General features: G+C 35.9%; 1 protein-coding gene and 1 pseudogene across 6 annotated transcripts in view; both read right to left on the bottom strand.

Moving 5' to 3' along the window:
• DLG2 (discs large MAGUK scaffold protein 2) overlaps positions 1 to 23614 on the bottom strand; it is a 1902684-nt gene that overhangs the window by 1387597 nt on the left and 491473 nt on the right. The gene's annotated exons all lie outside the window — the stretch shown is intronic.
• On the bottom strand, positions 8596 to 22787 carry LOC141572490 (transforming protein RhoA-like; annotated as a pseudogene).

Below are 23614 nucleotides of genomic sequence, written 5' to 3'. Positions count from 1 at the left end.
CAAATAGTTGATATTATAAAAATAAACTTATCTGACCACAACATAATAAAGGTAGGAATTAACTGGTGTGGGGAAGGGGAAGAACACTAAACTCACATGTTTAGAAAGTAAAAAAAAAAAAAAAATGTGTAATAATAATTGATAAACAAAGTAAAAGATTATCTATCTAGGAAAAAAAAAAAAAAAGAAAGAAAGAAAGAAAAGAAAAGGGCCCCATGGAGCCCTGCTAAATAGTCCTAAACAGATCTGGCTCTGTAAGTGGGTGGGTGTGACAGCTGCTCTATCTCAATGCAGCTTAGAGGAGTCCAGTCTTGTGGTTTGAGCTCTGATTGGAATTCTGTAGACTCCAATGTCCCATGTTCCATGGCATGATTTACATTTTCTGTTTTGCCTGTACAATAGTGGATGGCATTTTCTAAAAGTCCTCTGAGCCTTCCATAAATGAAAACTTGCAAAGAAGCCCAGCATAGCAACATGTAAACATACATATTAGGTTGGTGCAAAAGTAATTGCGGTTTTTGAAAATTTTTTTTTTTTTTAAACTTTTAAACCGCAATTACTTTGCACCAACCTAATAGCATTTTCTTCCTTAAAAATAAAAGTTGTTCCCTTGACTCCCACATCCTCACCCAGTTACTGCTCAGCCTTTCTCCTCCCCTTCACAGCCAAAACTCTGAAATGGTTTTTAATATTCACTGTTTCTACTTCCTTACCTCCCACTCACTCATCTTTCACTCCATTCAGGCTTCCACCCCCTCGCTCCACCCAAAGAACTTTCATTAAATTCACTAGTGGCCTCCCTGTCATGAAATCCAATGGATAGTTTAATCCTCTTCTTACTTCTTTACTAAGCATTACTTTATACTGTTGAAAATTCCTTTCCTTTTTGGGACTACTTCCCATATTCCTACCCCTACTTCTATAACGCCACACTGCCTTGATTTCACTCCTATTTGGCTGTTGGTTTCTCTGTCTACTTTGCAGGCTCTTCCACATCTAACCACCTATTAAATGTCGGCCCCAGTGTCTTCTCACTCTATAATTGCTCTCCAGGGAATTTCAAAGATTTACACGGCTTCAATTACTTCCTCAAATGACCATCAAGACAGGCCTCCACTCTGAGCATCCCACTGCCTGTGTGACATCTCTACTTAGATATTTTAAAGGGACATTACACACATCATGTCCAATAATAAACTCATGATCTATCCTCTCCTCCAGCACCTGATGTTTCCTTAATGTTCTTTAACACAGTGAACTATACCTCCAGCCCCTCACCGTACAAACTAAATTTTAGGAGTCATCTCTGACATGTTCTTCTCCCGGAGCCCCAATATCCAATCCACCAACAGGTCTTGCATATTCTCTTATATCTCTCAAGTCAATCTGCTTTTCTCAAGCTTCATATGACTTGTCCCAACTTTAGTCCAAGCTATCACCATATCTCATATGAACTATCCCAATACTCTTTTACCTAGATCCGACATCCAACCTACAACTCACAGGGAGAAAAAATCCTTTACAATGAATTGATGCGAAAGTCCTAACAAAACATTAGCAAATAGAAGTAAGCGATATATATGTATATATACGTATAAATTATATATATATATATAGATAGATAGATAGATAGATAGATAGATAGAGAGCGAGCTTACTTCTATTTGCTAATGTTTTGTTAAGGACTTTTGCATCTATTCATTGTAAAGGATTTTTTCAACATATATATATATATAAATATATACTCACACATACATATATACATATATATGTATACATATATATGTGTGTGTGTGTATACACACACACACACAGAGGGTGTGTGGCTTTTTTGGCACCCCCAGTATATAGTGTATGTAGAATTGCACACCATGAGCCAATGGGGGTTTATTCCAGGAATACAAGGCTGATTCAATATTAAAAACAATCAATCAATATAATCCTACAACATTAGGAGGCTGAAGAACAAACACATGATAATATCAGTTGCTGCAGAAAAGGAATTTAACAGAATTCAACACCCATGCATGATAAAAACTAAAAAAAATAGGAATAAAGGACAGAGTCTTTAATTTGATAAAGAGAATCTACAGATGACATCACATTTAGTGGTAAAAGGCTGAGTGCTTTCCTCCTAAGGTTGGGAATAGACAAGGATGCCCATTCTAATCACTGTTATTCAGCATAGTGCCGGCAGTTCTAGCCTGGACAATACAGCAAAATAAAAGGAAGTTAAAAGAATACAGATCAGAAAGAGAGAAATAAAACTATCTCGATGTGTAGACGACATGATTGTCTACATAGAAAATCCTAAGGAATCTATTTAAAAAAATAATCTAGAACTAAAAAATGAGTTCATCAAGGTCATAGGATACAAGATAAAGGACAAAAATCAATTGGATCACTATACACTAGCAATAAACATGTGGACATCAAAATTAAAAACATAATATCACTTACAATTGCTGAAAAAAATTAAATACATACTATGTTTCCCCGAAAATAAGACCTAGCCAGACAATCAGCTCTAATGCGTCTTTTGGAGCAAAAATTAATAAAAGACCTGGTCTTATTTTACTATAATATAAGACCGGGTCTAATATAATAATACAATACAATACAATACAATACAATACAATACAATACAATACAATACAATACAATACAATACAATACAATACAATACAATATAATACAATACTGGGTCTTATATTAATCTTTGCTCCAAAAGATGCATTAGAGATGATTGTCTGGCTAGGTCTCATTTCCAGGGGAACACGGTAGGTATAAGTTTAGAAAACATATATAGGACCAGGATGCTGAAAACTACAAAGCATGATGAAAGAAATCAAAGGATTTCTAAATAGATGGAGAGATATGCCATTTCATGGATTGGAAGACTCAGTGTAGTCCATCTCCCCAAACTGATGTACAGGTTTAAGGGAAATATAATACTATCAAAATCTCCTCAAGATATTTCTGTTTTTGTAGATACAGACAAGATTATTTATTTATTTATTTATTTTTCCCCTTTAAAAAATTTTCAATGACAGTTGACATTCAATATTATTTTATATTAGTTTCAGATGTACAACATAGTGGTTATACATTTAATTAATTTCTGAAGTGATTCCCCCTGATTAGTCTAGTAACTACCTGGCAACATACATATTTATTACCATATTATGTATTATATTCCCTATGCTTTACTTTACATCCCCATGACTATTTCATAACTGCCAACTTTTACTTCTTAATCACTTCACCTTTTTCATCCAATCCCCCCAAACCCCTCCCATCTGGCAACCATCAGCTTGTTTCCCTGAATCAATGAGTCCATTTCTGTCTTGTTTTTGTTTATTTTGTTCTTTAGCTTTCACATATAAGTGAGATCATATAGTATTTGTCTTTCTCTGTGGGACTCATTTCACTTAGCATAATACATTCCAGGTTCATTCGTATCACCGCAAACGGTAAAATTTCATTCTTTTTGACCAGATAGTATTCCATTGTATATAGAAAGGCAAAGGAAGTAGAATAGCTAAAACAAACTGCAAAAAAAAGAGAATAAAATAGGAGAAAATCAATCCACCTAATTTTAAGACAGCTAGAGTAATCAAGATTGTTTGATATTAGTGGAGGAATAAATTCAAAGATCACTGAAACAGAAGAGAAAACCTAGATATAGATCTACACAAATATGCCCAATTTATTTTTGGCAAAATTGCAAAAGCAATTCAATGAAGAAAGCATTTCAAAGGGAAAGGATAGACATTTAGCAAATGGTGCTGGAGCAATCGGACATCTTTAGGCAAAAAAACAAAACAACAACAACAAACAAACAAAAAAATAACCCTCAACTTAAGCCTCTCACCGTATATAAAATTAACTCAAAATGGATCAGAGACTCCAATATAAAACCTAAAATGATAAAACTTTTTTAAAATATGAGAAAATGATGATCCACAAAAGGGAAAAAGTGATAAATTATATTTCAAAAATTAAAAACTTTTGCTCTGCAAAAGAACCTATTAAGAGAATGAAAGGAAAAGCTACAGAATGGGAGAAAATATGTGCAAACTACAAATCCAACAAAGGACTTATATCCAAAGATAATACAAAGAACTCCACAAACTCAACAGTAAGAAAACAAACAACCCAATTTAAAATTGTGTAAATTACTTGACGAGACACTTCACCAAAGAAAATATAAGGATAGAAACAAGAACTTTAAAAAATACTCAACATCATTAATCATTTAAGAAAATGTAAATTAAAACCATAACAGGATACCACTACATACCTATTAATATGGATAAAATAATAAGCCATGATAGCACTAAATGCTGGTGAGAAGGCAGAAAAACTGGATCACTCCACATTGTTGATAAACATCTAAAATGAAAACTGAAAAATTTCACTAAAAAATCGATTTTTAGTTTTTAGGCAGTTTCTTTAAAAACTCAACATGCAACTACTATACAACCCAGCAATTGCATTCCTGGGCATTTATCTCAGAAAAATGAAAACATATTCACATAGAAACTGGTACATGAATACTTACAGCAGCTTTTCATAATAGTCAGAACTAGAAACAACACAGATGTTCTTCAATGGGTGAATGATTAAACAAATTGCAGTACACCCATACCATGGAACACGACTCAGCAATTGAAAAATAAATAAAAAACATGCTGGGTAACTCCTCAAATAATTAGACTGCATGAAAAAAGTTAATCCCAAAGGTTACATGTATGATTCCGTTTACATAACATTCTTGAAGTTACAAAATTATAGAAATGGAGATCAGATGAGCGGCTGCCAGGGAGTAAATACAGGATGGGAACAAGAAGGAAGTGGGTGTGACTATAAAAGGTCAACACGAGAGCTCCTTTTGGTGATGGAACTGCTCTATAGCTTGACCGAACTGATGTTGGTACACTGGTGGTAATATCGTACTCTAGATTTCCAAAATGTTACCATTGGGGATAACTGGATAAAGGGTATATGGGAGCTCTTTTTATCATTTCTTACAACTGCATGTGAATTCTAGAATGATCTCAAAATATTTTTTTTATTTTAAAATGTTAATCTGTAGTATTTCTTCCTATGCTCAAAATTTTTCAATAGCTATAAATTATCTTTAGAATAAAGACAAAATTTATTAACTTAGTATGCTAGCCCTTTTTAGTCTAGACTCAGCTCTCCAGCCTCATCTCATACGTATCTTTTCTTACTCTTTGTACTCTAGCCATACAGACATCTAAATTGTAAAACCATTCTCCTTTCTATCATGGGCCTTTGCACATGCTGTCCTCTCCATCTGAGATGTTCCCTTCCTTGCTTCATTTCTCCCTCTCTAGCATCACCTCATAGAACTAACCACTCACTTTTCTGAACTTACTCTTTCTTGGGGAAGGCGTCTGTGACCTACAGGTCTAGTGCAATTAGTGCAATAGTCTTTTAAAGAATTGTATGTCTTCCTTCAGAAGGCTTACCTACCTCTGTTATACGCAGTGGCTTGTGTGAGTATCTGATTGATGTCTGTTTCCTCCATCAGACAAACTCCATGAGCCAACTCTTGTTCACAAACATGTTTTGAGATTCTGGCCTGACATGCAGTAACTGTTTTACAGATATTTGTTAAATAAATAGTTGAGTAAAATAAGAAAAGGTATGATTAAAATAGATAATGGAGTTCCTTCCATCCCTTTCTGTAGCATGTCCTAAGTTACCTCATTTAAACTGTAGGGCTCTATGGAACAATTTTTTTTTTAAAACGGACACGTCAGAGTCCCATCATGGGACTAGAGTGATAAAAATCTGAACACTTTGGCTTTTTCTTTCAAAATTTTGGATAAGTTTATGACTCCAAAACAGGCAGCCCAGGATTCGCTCCTCTTAGCCCTGCTACAAATGTGAGCCTTGGTCTCTCCCTGTCTCCAGCCCTACTCATCTCGACTCTTTCTTCATATAGCCATCATTTTAAAGTTTAGGAAACATAATTCGTATGTCATTTCATGATGACTAAAGTGGTGCATTGAGAAGGACCTTTCCTACGACTCTAGAATCATGGCTCCATACTAAAGGTAAGGAAAAATGGTGCTAAATACACCACATCTAAAATTTGAAGAGCAATCAATTATCTACCTAGAATTAAGACAGACACCTGTCTGCTGGGATGACATAGAAATGCTGTCCCCTTAGACCTGGGCTCCCACCACCACCACTCGCATGTATCAGTTAAATAAGAAGAGCATGGGAGGTGTAGGGAGAGATCATCAGGGAGTACAGTGTTTGCAGTGAGAAGGTATTGCCAACTTCCACTCAGGGGCAGAGGGGGCAGCACTTTCACTTCCCCAAAGCCATAGAGTCACTTACAGAGACTGGCGGTTCATGAAGAAAAACCAGCCTTGTGTACCCTGTCTACAAGCTTGCTGAGCTACAGACCCTAGGGCCTCTCTCATGCTATCAATGGAGATAACATTGGTGAGAAAATTCTCAAGGAAGTTAATATGTGTCTTCTGAAGTCTTAGGGTGTATGCAAGCATAGAGATTGGTTTTTCTCATCTAGAGACTTCAGAAGACAAGATGTCTTCTAAGAACCCCATACCAGTGAGCATTGAAAGACCTGTGGTGAGTTATACGTGAGAAGAGAATGAGTACAACCCTCCCATAGACCCAATTCGAATTGTGGTTTCACCATTTGGAAACAGATGATCCTAGGCAATTTACTTTGGAATGCTAAAGTTCATTTTCTTCTTCTATAAATAGAATTATTGATAGCAGTATCATACATAGGACAGATTAAATGAGATCATGTTTATAAAACTATTGAGCCTATGGTACATACTTGGTAGATATTATCATTGGCATTAGGCTGGATAAGTCTGTGAATTTTAGAGTCAGACCAACCTGTGTTAAAATCCCAGGTCCACCACTTATTAACCCAGGTGATCTTAGAAAAGTCACTCACTTCAGCTCTCTAACCCTCAGCTTTTGCTATGCATAATGATAAATCCATTAACAGAGCTCAGCATAGCTATCACCAAGATTAATCTTGTCAAGAATTAAAGCAGGGTCTACATCTTTGTCTCTCTCTATTGGATTGTATTGGATTGTAAACTACTTAAATGCATGCACACGGCCCTACTTATCTTCTTTTTGGCACTTCAACTCCATCACCATGAGCATCACCACCTTGAAATACACAAACTTGCAAATACTGTATGAATTTGAATTTTTGTTTTAATCCTTGGAGTCTTTTAGAGATTGTCTTAGGAACATTCTGCGGAAAAATAATAGAGCCCAGCTTACAGTAACTTGAGCAACAAAACAAAACAAAACATTAAAGGATGGATTTTATTGGATATTTATCAACCATTTTGTAGAAACAAGGACAGGTAGGTCTTTCAAGGGGTGGAGCCATGTCCTAAGAAATCATTAAGAATACAAGCTGTGCTTTCTCTGATCTGTCCCCTCTGCTTTTCCACTAAGGTGTTTGCTTCACTCTTTCTCTCTGCTGAGTAGCTCGCTCCTTTTCTCTATGCACATGACAAGAAGATGATAAATTTGTTTTACTCTGAGGATTAATCTCCTTTCTACTGACCAGCTCAGCCTGACTGGTCATCTCTTGGAGTTTATTGTTTATGTCAGAAAGCCTGCTTGTTGTTCCTTTGTGGATCTTTTTTTTTTTTTTTTCTCTTTCCAGTTTTAAGATTGTCTTTATTCTTTATGTTTTATAGTTTTGGTATGATGTGCCTAGGTGTGGGTCTGTTTTCATTAATGTATTTTTCTTGGGATTAGGTGTACTTTCTAATCTAAAGATTAAAACTATGTCTTTCTTCTAGAAAATTCTCAGACACAATCTCCTCCAAAGAAGTTGTCATTTCTTTTCCCTTTCATCTCTATCCTCTCCTCCCTACTCTATTTATACTCATGCCACTATTTCTCCTTCCTTTGTCTATGTCTTTTAACTTCTCCCTTACATTTTCTATCCATTAATCTCTCTTGTACTATATTCTGAGTGATTCACCTCTATCTTTCAATTTACTAATGTTTAAGGCCTGTGTACTATTTAACTATCTTGTGGAGGCTGTTTGTTTGTTTGTTTTCAATGACTGATTTATTTATTTTTTTAATTGCTAGCCCAAGTTAGCCTACTCTTCCTACAGAGATGTTAAATATCAGTAGTAAACCAGGTTTTACAAATCTACTACATCCTGTCTGGGCTAGATATATTTACTGTTTGGGAGCAGACATTAAAGAACACTAATTACACAATAAATGTAAGGTAACCACCATGAAACCATACCTATACCTTTGATACAGTAACGTAGACTTGGTTGGGCCTTTCAGGCTGTGCACATCCCCCAAAATTACATGACCAATAAAATCTGATTAGAAGGAAAGCTCTGAAGTGATAATTCACCAGAGTGCCTTGTAACTGACAAATGATAGGCAAGGCATAATATGTATAAACTAGTTACAGCCTAAGTCAAGAAAGTTACCTGCATTCCATCTCTCTGAAACGGAGCAAGAAAGAAATTCTTTGAATTGATACCTGGTCACGTGGCCGTGCTAAGGGATGTGTTAGAGCCATAGTATAGGGACCCTGGTGGGGCAGATGGATTGGTTACAGAAGTCACCAATAATCATGATTTGCTTCTAAAGAGAGTAGCAAGGCAACTTCTTACTTGTAATCTCAGGTACATTATAGATAAATTTTAAAAGGCAGTCAATACACTAAGATTAATAAATAGCACATTGACAATTAACTACTTGAAGGCTCTGTTTGCCGTGAAGTTTCACAAAACAAGGTACCCAGCATTTTTCTTTCCTTAACTAGCTTGTCAAATCACCACTGTGGCCATTTCAAAAAATTCCCTCACTCTACCTTTTGTTTTGCTGAACATTCCATGCACCCAAAAGTGCCAATCTGGTTTATCATATCCCAAGGCACTTGTCAGGTTTTATTGGCTCTTGCTTTATCTTGGCTAGCTCCTGCCTCATGCACTCATCCTTCAGAATAAGATTCTTGTTCCCAACCAGGATGACGTACACATTGAGACAGAAATGCTTGATTTCCACGTTCCTTTTTTCTGGGCAGTTTTCTGTACTATAAAGGTTATTAATGAAGAAACACTTCAATATAATATCAGTGTTTGGGTAGGAAAGGGGCCTCAGCTGTGTCAGACCTCCCTGCACAATGGTGGCCTCGTAGAGCTAACCCCGCCTGCTTTCCATTCATTTCAATGTCAGCCACGTGGTTGGTTCTCTGGAGACTTGTCCCTGGTAAGACTATAGCCAGCTGGTCTTTCCCTAGGATCCATCGTGGTAATCACCAGCATCTTTCAGATGGCATCCATTGTTTACAGAGTTCTGTGAGACGGGGACGCTGTGACAGAGAGGTTCCACAATGTACTTTAAGCTTCTCAGACAATAGGCACTCAGGCAGCTCCACCTGAGTCCAGATGCTGCTCTGCCAATCATGAATTCAGGGGCATCTGTAGCTTGGTGAGTGGGGAGCACACGCAAGCTCTTCAAATTGTAAGGACGTTTATTTTGAGATTGCTTTCAGATCATTCTGTTATTTATATTTTGTTCCATATTATTTCTCATATTTTTGGCTTATTCTGATTATCTCTTAGATTGATGTGTATGTTATCATTTTATCTATGGATTCATTTTTAGAAAGAAATATTTTCTAACTAATGTAATACTGTATGTCCACTGTAATTGAAAAACTATATTTAAAAAAAAAAAAAAAGAAAGAAACACGCTCTGGAGTTCTTCATTTCTAAACAGAGGTATCATCATTGTTGAGGGTCCAAAACAATTACCCAGAGAATATGAGAAAGCACATCAGGTGTGTCCTTCTACAGCTTCCAAGACTGGAACTAGCCAACTTGCAAGTAAATCTCTGGAGTATAAACGGAATTTTCTGTGCTTTATACAGAGCGTCCAGTTCCAGCTGATATATGGACTTTTGTCCTCAACTCTCATCCCTCCGCAGCATTAAGCCCCAGTTCCTGAGGAACACATCAAGTATGTTATCCAGTTTCACTTTCTACTCACATTTGGGTTCTCTCTGTTTTCACCATTTGAAGATTTTACTTTTATTTCTTTAAACTTATTGTTACAATTACTTTTTTTTAGAATTTTTATGTGTTAGGCGTGAGAGTGCATCAGCTCACTTTCCCATCTGGACCACAGGCTTGGATTGACTATCCCTTGGCCCCAATTCCAAATATCAGGAGGAGAGAGAGTGATTGGCTCAGATTCTATCTGGTCACCCTTGGATAAATCAATCATAGTAGTGCCAGGCCATGTTGTACAAACATGCCTGCCACCACTGTGGGTGACGGTAACTCCCATGACAAGGTTGCTGGTCAGATACCCATGTACAATTTATCATAGAGACATCAAGGAAAATTTTTATTTTCTTCATCTAAAAATATCTCTGCTTATGTTTCTTTATCTAAAATTGTGAAGATGATAAATTCTCTACTCATTACATGTTCTAAATCTGACTTGCGTCATGCCCAAAGAGACATATATCTGGTCTTATATGCACTTTAACACCCTTTGCAAAATGAGGGAAACAACCATCTCTTGACAAGATTTGGACTTTTTGATCGAGTTTGTACATCCATGTAATATGAATGAACAATAGACTCCGATTCCTACCAAATTATTAACAAAAATGTGGACATAACCAAATAGAAAATATTTCCTTTAATAAGGTTCACTGTGAGGTATTTTTGTTTGTTTTTGTTTGTCCATTATTAATGTTTCAAAACAGCCTCACTGACAACTTAATGAAAGAGTTGGAATCTTCATATTCTAAAACATTATCACCATAAAATTGGTTATTGGCCAGAGTATGGTTTCAATTTAACATTTCAGAGTGCACATGACTGGAGATTCCCATGTCTATAAAAAGGACACTCATGCCTGGAGCTGAAAAACAAGTGTTTATCTAAGCACTTAGGTAACAGAGCAATAAAACTTATTCCCATACAGAGATAATGAGATGCCTGGGGAAACATAGCTGATCTGTACACTATTACTAAAGGGACTCCTAAATCTATGTGCACTGGCAGGCATTTTGTAAAGCACCTGTCATTTAAAAAACTTTCAGATCTACCTCTTGAGGTATTATCCCTAAGAACTCAGCTGGCTGTCCTCGGTTTCTAACACAGCCTGTACATTCCTTTAACATTACCCTGTGGGTTCTGTCTGCTCACCTTCTTTTCTAGTGTACTTGGGAGAATGTACTGTTAGAAATTTAAATAAGTTAACGGTACCCGTCAGGCAAAGAGCGTATGTTTATTATATTCCTACCAATAACTCACATGTGTAGAGCATTTTTATTTTATTTTTTCAAAACATATTTGATCCTTTGCTCATTTGGTCCTCATGGCAATACCATGAGGGCTGAATTTCATCACTAAGTTCAGAGAGCTTAGAAGTCTTTCTGATATTTAATCCACTTATGGACTCTCTCAGTAAATATTTACTGAATAAATGAAATAGTAGGAATACTGACATGGAGTTTCAGGGACTTATTTGAATCCTGACCCTTCAATTTAATAGTTTGGCAATATTGGACAAATCCGTTAATATTTCTAAATCTTGGTTTCCTCATCTACAAATAGAACATAATGATATTTGATTCACATGTTTCCTGTATGGCTTTAATGAACTAAGGAATGTTACTGCCTCTTTTATAGGATCTGGCATACGAAATGTGCTTAATACATATTTGTGGATAACTGAATTTGCAGCTAAGGATTACCTGAGAATTACAACTATTTCAGATTTAGCCTCAAGTTGATTAGAAGGTTTTTTTTACCTTTTTTCTATGCATTTGCTATTTCACAATATCCTAGCCACGTTTCCTTCCTAGGGAGTAAAGGCTTGGTTTCATCAAGATGGCCAGGAGAAGGGGCAAACATATGGAGTAATGAATTAAATGTACTCTTTCTAATCTCATCTGAGAATAAAGCTTCATCACTATTACAAAAATATTAAAGTCGAGCACCATATGATTTCACTGATATGTGTGGCATACGAAACTGAAAACGACAAAGGAACAAGACAAACAAATGAAGAAACAAAAACAGACCATAGTTTAGTGGTTACCAGAGGGTAAGTGGGTAAGGGGTGGTAGGAGAGGGTAAAAGGGATCAAATATATGGTGATGGAAGGAGAACTGACTCTGGGTGATGAACACACAATGTGATATATAGATGATGTATTACAAAATTGTACACCTGAAATCCATGTAATTTTACTAACAACTGTCACCCCAAAAAACTTTAATTAAAAAAAAACAAAAACAAATATTATGAACTATGGAATGCAAGCAGATACATTTCATGAACCAACTTTTGTCAGTTACTATTAGCTGTCTGAAGCACTGCATTGAGAATAATTCTAGGACCAATCTGGTTTAATAGGACAACATGCCATGTATCTTTAGCAATAATCACCATGGGTATAGGAGGAGAAGCAGCCCATTGTTGCCCCACCCATAATACACTGTTAGTTATACTAAGAACTTTTAAGAGCTTAAACATACACTATTCACAGATACGTCCAAATCATAGAGAGGCAACCCAGCAAAGAATATTAAGATGTAATGATCATGATGTAGGCAGTGGTTAGGGTGTTAAAGGCCTTTATAGTTCATGCTAAGCTATGGAGCTTAAATCTCTTATATGTTGGATGCCATCAGAGAATTATGTCAAACAGGAGTGATATACATAGTTTTCCTTCTGCTATCAGTGATTTTCAACCCTGATTGACATATAAACATTACTGGAAAGCTTTTAGAAACCACTGATATCCCACCTGAGACCAATTAAATCATAAGCTCTAGGCATAGCCCAGACAACAGTGTGTTTTTTGTTTTTTTGTTTTTTTGTTTTTCTCAACCCCCTCAAAAGCCTGCAATCTCCTTCTGAGACACTGCAATTTTCTACCCCTAATAAGTTAATCATAAAAATTATGCTCTGGTGTGGCTTCATAATCTAAAGTAATTTTGCTAATCTTTAGGGAAGAAACTTGGTATTGCCTTAAAAAATGACACTGTAAAAATGACAAAGCTCACAACAGAGTACCAAACTCAGAAGAAACAATAAGCAAGCTTTAATAGTTGAAAGAGAAAGAGTAAATGATTATTAATGCTGGAAAGATAAACCCATAAAATATAATAATACGCTAGTCTAGTGTTTCTCAAATTGGCTGTCCTTGGACTTTTGGTAATCTGTGAAGGTCTACAACTTCTCCATAATAACTGATTTTTAATTTAGACTTTTCCTTTTTGTTGATAATCTACAAGTACTAATCGGAATACATGTTGGTTTACCTGGATGACCACCTTTAACCTGAGTGTGGTATTGAGATTTTAGTATCCACAATAGTGTTTGTGTTTACAACCATACAGATGCCAAATAGCCTGAGATAATAAGAAAAGGACAGAGGAGAACTTAATATACAGGATGCCAAAAAAAATGTATGCCCATTTTAAGAAAGGAAAAAACTGTATTAAAATTGTAATACTCAATATATACCAATAACAAAAGAGGAATACAAGTCATGTTTGACTTCTGCAATTAAAAGACGTGCTCAAAGTAGTTACCATCAGTATAATGTTAATACAGTTTTTTACTTTCTTAAAATGTATATACATTTTTCTGGCACCCTCTGTGTAATGATGCATTCAAGCTAAATGAGGTCTAAATATCCTCAAAGACCACTACATGAACTGATATTTCACACTTGTTTGAATACAATACACACAATACAGAAAAGTTCCCGGAAAGTTGAGTCCTTACATAGCACACAATAACATGCCATGGTGAATTAAATTTAATAATTGCAGCAGCAGTTATTACCATATGGATACTGCAAGACGGTGACTTAATCTCAACAAACATCATTTGTCATACTAAATTAATGACTTTCATTTGGATTGCATTTGCATGTAGCTTTGATTATATTTAAGTTGTAAATCTGTTTAGGTTTAATAGTTGTATAGGAGCTATTCACACATGGAACTTAAATAGTTTAATCTGATGCATATGTAAGTAATACAAAAACAATTTAGTTCAAATTTGGGAGTTCTAGAATTATTCTTTTCTTTGTGAAGGGTATAGTACTCCAGTTTGAGAGACAGTACAATCTTCTTTTGTTGATTTTTGCCATTGGCAACCTCAAGAGATCTTATAAAGTAGATGGAAATTTAGTATATTTGGAATGTCTAAATAGTCTTAATTTACTATCACAAAACAAGTGTAAAAGGTCAGCAAATAATCTTAAAACCCTAGCATTCCAGTCGAAAAAAATGGTCTACCTCTATAGTATTTTAAATCCCTTTCTATTTTTTTGAGACTTTAACTTGATTTATTTTCAACAATTGAAAAAAGGAATTGTAGTACATAAATGGTTTCAAAGACTCATATGATGATCTTATTCCTATGCAAGTTTCATGTATTAGAAGCCATGGGTGCAACTAGAGTTTTTAGAGCCAGACTACCCTCAGTCCAAATTCCTAATGTGCTATTTATACCAGTGTGACCTTGGACACCTTACATAACTTCTCAAAGAGCCTCACCCAAATATGAAGATAATAGTGGTACCTATTTTAAGCAGATGTTGCAAAGATTACCAGGATGATATAGGTGAAATGATCCAGAGAAGAAAGTTAGGCATGGTATTCTTTAAGGTCATTTTTCTGTTCATGATTTATGGTAATTTTCTAGACTAGGAGTGAGAGATTTGCTGCTCTGTGGCTCTATGTAGTTTTGTATAACTCATTTTCCCAGTTTTCGCATCAGCACTATAAGGTTGTTAGACCAAATGATTACTTTGCTCTCGTATGTGGCTAAATTGATCTTAATCTCCTGATTTCTCAATGAGAAATGGCATATGATTGAAAAATAAGTCTAGCCTACCTTATGTGAAATCCTCAGGGTCTTTTGTGTTTTGGAATTCAAAAATGTTTGAATTTTCGAAAAGTCCACAGTGCATATACCAGGGATTACATAACAGCCCTCAGCATGATCTGGGGCAGAAGCCTGTAATCATATATATTCGTAGTTTTGCAATGAAATATATGAATAGTCACACTAAGTAGGATACATAAAAACTATAAATAGCTTCATGTTAGTTTATATGTTAGCTTTTTGCCACAAAATGAGTTTTGATGTCAAGAGTACTCAAAACTTTTATTTTTTTCAGAGGTTTTAGAATTTAGAGTTACAGGTAAGTGTTCGTGGAACTCTGAATCCATCCTTGACTCTCATCTTCTGGCTTTGTAAAATGAAGTAACTCTATTTCTCTGGACCTTAGTTTCTCTATATTAAAATCAAAATTTCAATAAGATGTTCTCTAGAGTTCCTTCTAAGACTAACAGTCTATTCATTTTAAATGAAAGAAGCTATGAACACTATTGGTTTTCACCACAATATAATCTAACTCATTCAATGAACAAATATTTATTGAGACTTATTATATACCAGCGTTTTTCTATGTCTTATGGATGGGTTCTGTCATGTACAACTCTGTTCTCATTGAATTTATCTTCTGGGTGGAATAGAGCTGACAAACAACAACAGATACATGAGTGAACAAGAACATTTCTAATACTGATTGATGCTATAATGAAATAAAAGAGGATGGCATTATAGAGAGTGACTGATGGGTAATTTTATTTCCAGTTCAGTGGTTAGAGAAAACTACTCTATGGAGGTGACATTTGAGCTGGGATCTGAAGGATAAGGAGTCAGTCCGATGAAAATCTACAGGCAGAGCATCCCACAAAGAAGAGATGGCAAATACAAAAGTCCAAAGGCAGGAAATAGGCTGGTAGAACTGAAATATAGGACTCTAAGGGGAGAGTGGCAAAAGATGAAACTAGAAGGAAAGATAGGGGCAAGATTATGTTTTTGCATGTCATGGTAAGGAAGGAAGGAATGAAACCAACCTTTTGCTTTAAGAATTCTCATAAAAGACCTATTGGTTTCTAGAGACCTATTATAGGTTGCTCAAAGGAGAGAAACCTCTATTGTGTCTCAGGAAAATGTTAAAATGAAAATAGAATGCAGTGATAACAAAGAACACTCCAGTGAAAAATCAAGTCAAGAGCCGTAAGAAATAAAATAAATGTAACCAATCATTTATTGATTGGGGCGCTAAAGCAAATTGCTTTCAATTGTCTACAGGACCTTTGTGCAGAAACAAGCCATCAACGTTTTTATCAGCAACAGTATTAGAATAATTCTCTGGCAGTACATCTTCATGTATTATATATAGGCCAAGTGGAGGATTCATAAAGAGGAAAAGTGAGAAGCTATACAAGCCAGAAAAGTTTGGATTTCAAACTCAAATTTAATGGAGAAAACTTTTCTTCCACTCTTAAAAACATAGGGCTATTAACTCCTTTTAAAAAACATCTTTTGTCTATTACTTGTATTTATTGGATGCACATCAATTCCACTCATACAAATAGTAACAAACTCATTTTAAAAGTAAAACGCATTTTTAAATGGTCAGAAGTCAAGAGATGGTGGCCATCACTATTAAATTCTATAAATGCAGTCATTAGAGTGTACAGAGTTTAGAAGAAAAACTGACAAATCGGAACCTATTGTTTACAATGTCCTATCTTCCCTTGGGTCACATAGCTAGCAAGTGTCCAAACCAGTAAATGCAAGTTCAGCTCTGCTCTGCCATGGTTCCTGAAGGGATTCCCTACACAAAGGTAGGTTTCCCAATGGTCCCTGTGATTTCTGGAATGAAGTCAACTCAAAGTATTCTGATTGTTCTCAACAACGTAAGGAATAAGAAGTACAAGCTAGAGTACCTAAAGTCAAAAATACTTAACCTTTGATGCAACAGGGCTAAATCATATGAAACAAAGATCAGTGCGATCTGAAGTATATTTGAAAAGTTAGAAATGTGATTGGCAGTAAAATGAACATGGAGACTCCACTCCCTATGCTATAATAGCAACTGAGGAGATTATCATAAGCCTTTGCTTAATATAAATAATAACGCATTTCTGTCTTACAAAGACCCAGTAAAACATTCTTTAATATATACACTCAATAGGATAAAGACACCTTGGTGATACATTTATTTTAAGTTCTAGTAATAAAAGGATGTGTCAGCATCCTTACCACCTAAAGACCATAAATAGCACAGCTTGCTCAGTCTCCTGAAAGATGTTCTCAGAGTTCAAACCCAATTCCATTAAGCACAAGCCCCAACCTGATTTATATATGATTATGAGATACACATGTCCTTGGATTGTCCTCTCCGTAAAACATCCTAATGGGCCAGAAAGGCAGCTCTGCACTCTAACTTTTAAACTTTTCTGCTATCATTATTTCTCTCTCTCACTTGCATTGTCTAAAGGGAGAGTAATTTTAGTTATATAAACATTGAGTTATCAAAGATTCAACACTGACTCAAGTGAATTGCTCCAAAATTCATCCTAGAACTTGATTCAGAGATCTATTTTTCAAGATAATTCACTTAAGGGTTTCCTTAAAGTTTAAACTCATGCAAGATAATTTAGTCACATTGAAAGAAAAAAAAAGAGAAAGATGCTAATTGCTTTTATTTTTGCCCCCAAGATAAAAATTAAAAATCTTCTATTCACCTTTTAATCATGTATTGAGGCTAAGACATGTTTTCTCAAGGCATTTGCTTTATGAGGAAGTTTTAGACTTAGAAAATTTAGTTTTAGAATTAGAAAAAGATCATCTACGGCCATACTACCCTGAACGCGCCCAATCTCATCTTATCTTGGAAGCTAAGAAGGGTCGGGCCTGGTTAGCACGTGGATGGGAAAATTAGAAAAAGATCCCACTGATTCTCAACATAGGAACTATTGGCATTTTAGTCAAGAAAATGTTTCACTGTGTGACTTGGTCCCACATATTTGAAGGATACTTATATTTCCCGGGCTTTATCCACTAATTACCAAGAGTGTCTCCAAACATGGTGGAAACAACCCTCCACCCCTGATATACAGCTTTCAAGAGAGCCACAAAGGGTTGTAATGACCCAGGTTGAGTACCACTACAACTACCTAATTCTATAATAAAGAACTAGAGACTCAGAAAAATGTAATGCTTTGCTAAATGATACAGAGCTAGTAAATGCCAAAATTGGGTCTCTCCATTTAGTGCTCATTTTATTTTTCTCCATGGAGAAACTATTTCATAAATCATCAAATATATAGAACTCAATAATACCGAGATGTAATCTATCGAAGACTTTGACTCTATCTAGGGATATAACTCAAACAAGAAACATAATCTTCCAAACTGACCAAAAAAATTTGACTTTTCTAGCAATATATTTAACATTCAGTCAAGAATGAATTGGAAAGAGTGAAAGGGCAAGTAAAAATAGGTGAGAACACTTTCTTGGACTTTCACTAGCTGTGTGATCTTAAATTACACTACTTACACAATCTCTCCAGGCCTCAGTTTCTCCATGTGTAAAATGACATGTTTGAGTTATATTATTCTTAAAGACTTACCCTCTCTAAGAAATACTTGCCTTTATATTATTTCAAACAAACACATCTCCTTTACTGCAGTTTATACTATTCAAAGATAGGTAAGAAAAATTCCATATCCTTACAAGACTCCTGTATTTATACATATTTTTCTACTATAAACAGGGAGTAGACTTTTCTGGTGAATCAAATAACCTGGGAAAAACAGACTACAACATGTATTCCCAATAGGCCAATTTACTCCTTTATCAAACAGTTACTACTATGAGTATTCTTTACTAATGTAGGTTGTATGGACACCATATGAATTGATACGTTCTCTGATTTCAAGGAAACTACAGCCTGTTCAAAGAGTTAGATATATAAAGACATCATTGTAATGCAATGCAATTGGTATTATAATTATAAATATAGTCATTATTTGTATTTTGATTGTTCTCAACATTACTAATCAATGAATTGCCCTTGATATGGGAGAGCTCCCGCACTATAAAAGTTTTAGGCCTCCTTCACTATAGAAATTTTAAGTCTCCTTTTCCCTAGTTTCTTAGCTCCTTTAGCTGGTTTTAATCACTCTTATAATCAGTTTCTAAATGCTAAACTAAAGATTGCTCCTAGCCTAAATCACGGAATGTCTCTCACCCCTGCCTAATAACTGCTTAAAAGGCTGTGAGCTATAGTCATTGTAGCCCAACATTCCCCAAGCCATTCCAGAGCTAACTCTCAGATAAACAAACGCCATCCCAGAGACCAAAGGGTTTTAACACTCCTCCAGGCCAGTCCATGCCTAACCCCTGGGTGAAATCAAGATAATTGGGCTTCAAGTCCCACTCCTGGAGCCAGCACTTTTAATTTATTAACTAACATCTGTCTCTCCTCATCTAGGGGCCATCAGGATACGAGTTATATCCCAGCCAAGGAAGAAGAGACCCCTCTTTTTATTTAAGAACAGATAGGGTCAGAGTTTCATGAATCCCCAATAGGTAGGGACAGCTCTACCCCCTTCTCAGCTTGAAGCAGATACAGAAGAAGAGACCTCCTGTCCCTCAACTCCCCACACAGATTTCTGGGGATCATGTCTCTTAGGAGAAATAAGGCAGGCAGTTATAAACAGGTAATTGGGTCTCTGCATTCCTGCATGCCCAACACAATCTACAGGGAGCACCACCTGGAGACCTCCCTAATTTTTCCTTATCTGCCCTAGCCATTAAGCACTATGAGGACATAATTAAATTGGCCTATTCACTTGCTCCTGTGCCATAGGTCACCACAACCTCCATCTCACCTTAGCCTCATTATACCATCATTATACTATCATACATATGCCCGGTAGTTCATTAATATAATTATAACAGACTGAACTCTGGGAAGGGACATGTGCAGTCAAAGATGATGAGGTAAAAACCCTTATCAATCTCAGGTGTCAATCAAGCAGTCCCGCGCCCAGAGGGGAACAGCCCATCCCAGAGAAAAAAACGATAAAACCCCCAGGCTCCTGTGAACCGCTGCCTCTTGACCATTGAGCTATGAGCCCCTTTTGAGACTTGCCTTTGCTCGGGGCCCACTCCAAACCTTTTGGAGTGTACTTTCTCTCCTAATAATGCCACCTTGAGCCCTGAGCCCTGAGCCGTTCTTCTTAGTGCTTGGCCCTCTCTTAATTCTTTGGAGTGTACTATTTTTTCTAATAAACTTTTTCACCACTTTACCTCTGTGTCTCGTTCAGTTCTTTGCTCAAGATACCAAGAACCTGGACACCACGCCACGGAGGGCCCAATCCCCGGGGACGTAGCAGCTAAGTTTCCCAGCTTTCCTCCCTGAGGCCCGGGTTCGACCCCCGATATGAGAGCCAAGCCCAGACATCTCCCCCAGAAGGGACCCCTCTCCGGTAACACACTTACCACTAAAGAAGAAATGCAAATCGTGAAATGTTTATTGGCTGATTAGACAGATACATCATTATGAATATGACACACCGAACTACTATAGAAAAAAGGAATATTCTGGTTAAAAGAGAATTTAAGTTGGTAAAGTATCAAATGAGCATTTTACCCCATAACTCTTGCTTGCTAAAGTGAGATGAGGAGGAGGAGGAGGAAGAGGAAGAGGAGGAGGAGGACGAGGAGGAAGAGGCAGAAGAGGAGGAGAAGAGGAAGAAGAAGTTGTTGTCTTGGAGTCAGAGAAACACATAAATTGTATTCTGACTCTGCCATTTAGAAGATAACGTGGCCTTAGAGAAACATCACCCCTTAGAGCCTGTTCCAACATTTGTAAAGTGAGGAGAATTGCCATAAGCAATAAATAAGGCCACTCATATAAAGTGACATGTACATAGTCTTCTATAAATATTAAATATTTTTTCATGGGGAAAAATTTAGTCTTTTACCTGCCTTCAGAGATAGCATTTTTATGAAAGATTATATTTTCCAAAAATAGTTGAAATAGTTCCTGTTCCACGTGTTCTTATAGAACTTTGCCATCCCCTATTAGGAAGTAGAGTCTATGTCCCCTCCTCTTGAACCTGCGCAGCCCTTTGTGACTTACCTCAATAGAGTATGGCAGAAATGATGCTATGCTCCTTCCAAGACTGTCTGAAAAGGAGATAGCTTCTGCCTGGCACACTCTCCCATACACACACACACACACACACACACACACACACACACACACACACACACACACATATCTTTGGACCCTGACAGACAACATGTAAGAATTTTAGCTGCCCTGAATCAGCCATGGTGGAGAAATTGCATGAGAAACTACATAAAGCTAAGAAGGTCAAAAAAGCCCCAGCTAGAAAGAGAAATTCAACGATCATTTTCTGACTCTTGGATAAAATATATGTTCAAAACCCTAAATGTTCTCATTGTTATTAATGTTTGAAGTCAAAGCATATGATAACCACGAGAAATAAGTAGCTCTTGACACCTGATAATTTAAAAATGACCAGGGATGTAATGTACAGCATAGGGAATATAGTCAGTAACATCATAATAGCTTTGCATGGTGATGGGAGGCTACTAGACGTGTCATGGTGATCACTTCATAAGGTATACAGGTTTCAAATCATCACATTGTTCACCTGATACAAATATAATATTATATGTCAACTGTACTTTAATAAAAATAAAATAAAAAGCTCCTCCACAGCAAAAGAAACAATAAACAAAATAAAAAGGCAAAAATAATTATCAGTACAATTGCTTTAAATAATAACCAATAGGTACAAGCAAAATCTCAGCCAACAAATTCAAAATCTTCAAATACAAAAGAAGGAAATTCTCACAAGAGAAAAAATGAATTTTGAAACAGAATTGTTAGTTTTTTATTCTTAAGTTACTATGTGTCTTGTAGCTATTTTATCAGGTTGTATTCACTATTTTAGAAATGTAATAAAAAATATAAACTAATGTAAAATACTGGGAGATGATATTCATGCAAGTGAAAGTTAGGGAATGTAGTGCATTAAGATAAAAAAGAGATCCAAGTTATAATGTTATTAAAATCTTAAAATACTAGAGTGGGTGGTTTTTCTTTAAAAATATTTTTGGTGGAGAGTACACTAGAAGCTTCTTTACTTGTAGTGTCAGTATTTAAGTCTTAAATTAATTTATATGTCAATCTCTGGCTTCTCCTCAAAAGAAAGGATTCTACAAGAATCCTAGCTACTTGCAATAAAACAAACAAACAACAAGAACATGAACAATAAAAATAGATGGGAGAAGTAGTACAAATTATAAGCTCAGGATTTAGGCTTCAGTTTAAATTACGGCTTCACTCAACGCCATCTGTGCAGCTTTGGGTAAGTTGCTTAACTTTTCTTAGCCTTAATTTCCACATATACTTACGTAGGAGCCATGAAATAATACCTTTAGCCAGTGGGTTGTTGTAAAAAACAAGTGAAAAAAAGATACATAAAGTTCTTAGCACATATTTGGAATTCAATGGTTGAGATCTTGCAAGTCTTCTTTACAAATGAAGAGCTTTTAATTCAGGAAAGAATAAGTATTACTTACAGATAACTTACTTTAATCAGAAACTACACTAGTATAGAATTCACCAGTGCAAGCATCTGGTCCCGGGTTTTTATTTGCTGGGAGTTTTTAATTACTGACTCAACCTCCTTACTTGTTAATGGTCTGTTCAAATTTTCTATTTCTTCATGACTAAGTTTTGGTAAATCGTATGTTTCTAGAATTTGTTCATTTATTTGAGTTGTCCAATTTGTTGGCCTATAACTGTTCATTGTAGTCTCTTATGATCCTTTGTATTTCTGTGGTATCAGTTGTCGTTTCTCCCTTATCATTTCTGATTTTATTTGTCTTCTCTCTTTCCATCAAACGTTTAAATAAGAATTAATGCTAATCCTCGTCAAATGTGTCCAAAAAATGGAAGAGGAGGGAACATTCCTAATCTCATTTTACAAGACCAGCATTATCTTGATACCTAAGCCATATAAAGACATTACAAGGAAAAAACAAACAAACAACAACAAATAACCATAGGCCAATATCCCTAATGATATAGATGCAAAAGTTTTTTAAAAACTTCCGTTTTAGAAAATTGATATTTTTCAGTCTCTAGTCAAAATAATATTAGTCAAAGGACACTGGTAATGCTTAATCACCAAAAGGATTGCAAAATCACTGAAATGAGTATTTGCCAAATTTACAAAAGTAGTAAATGTCAAAATCATGTGTTATTGACATTGCTCCTCTTGAGATTATAATGCTAAGCGAAATTAGATAGAAAAAGCAGAGAACCATATGATTTCACTGATATGTGGTATATAAACTAAAAACAACAAAAGAACAAGACAAACAAATGAGAAACAAAAACTCATAGACACAGACAATAGTTTAGTGGTTACCAGAGGGTAAGAGGGGTGGGGGGTGGGAGAAGAGGGTAAGGGGGATCAAATATATGGTGATGGAAGGAGAACTGCCTCTGGATGGTGAACACACAATGGGATTTATAGATGATGTCTTACAGAATTGTACACGTGAAATCTATGTAATTTTACTAACAATTCTCACCCCAATAAACTTTAATAACATAAAATACTAGCATATT

This window comes from Rhinolophus sinicus, linkage group LG06 (genome assembly GCF_036562045.2).
Source record: "Rhinolophus sinicus isolate RSC01 linkage group LG06, ASM3656204v1, whole genome shotgun sequence".
NCBI lineage: Eukaryota > Metazoa > Chordata > Mammalia > Chiroptera > Rhinolophidae > Rhinolophus > Rhinolophus sinicus.
This window is presented reverse-complemented; position numbering and strand designations above follow the sequence as displayed.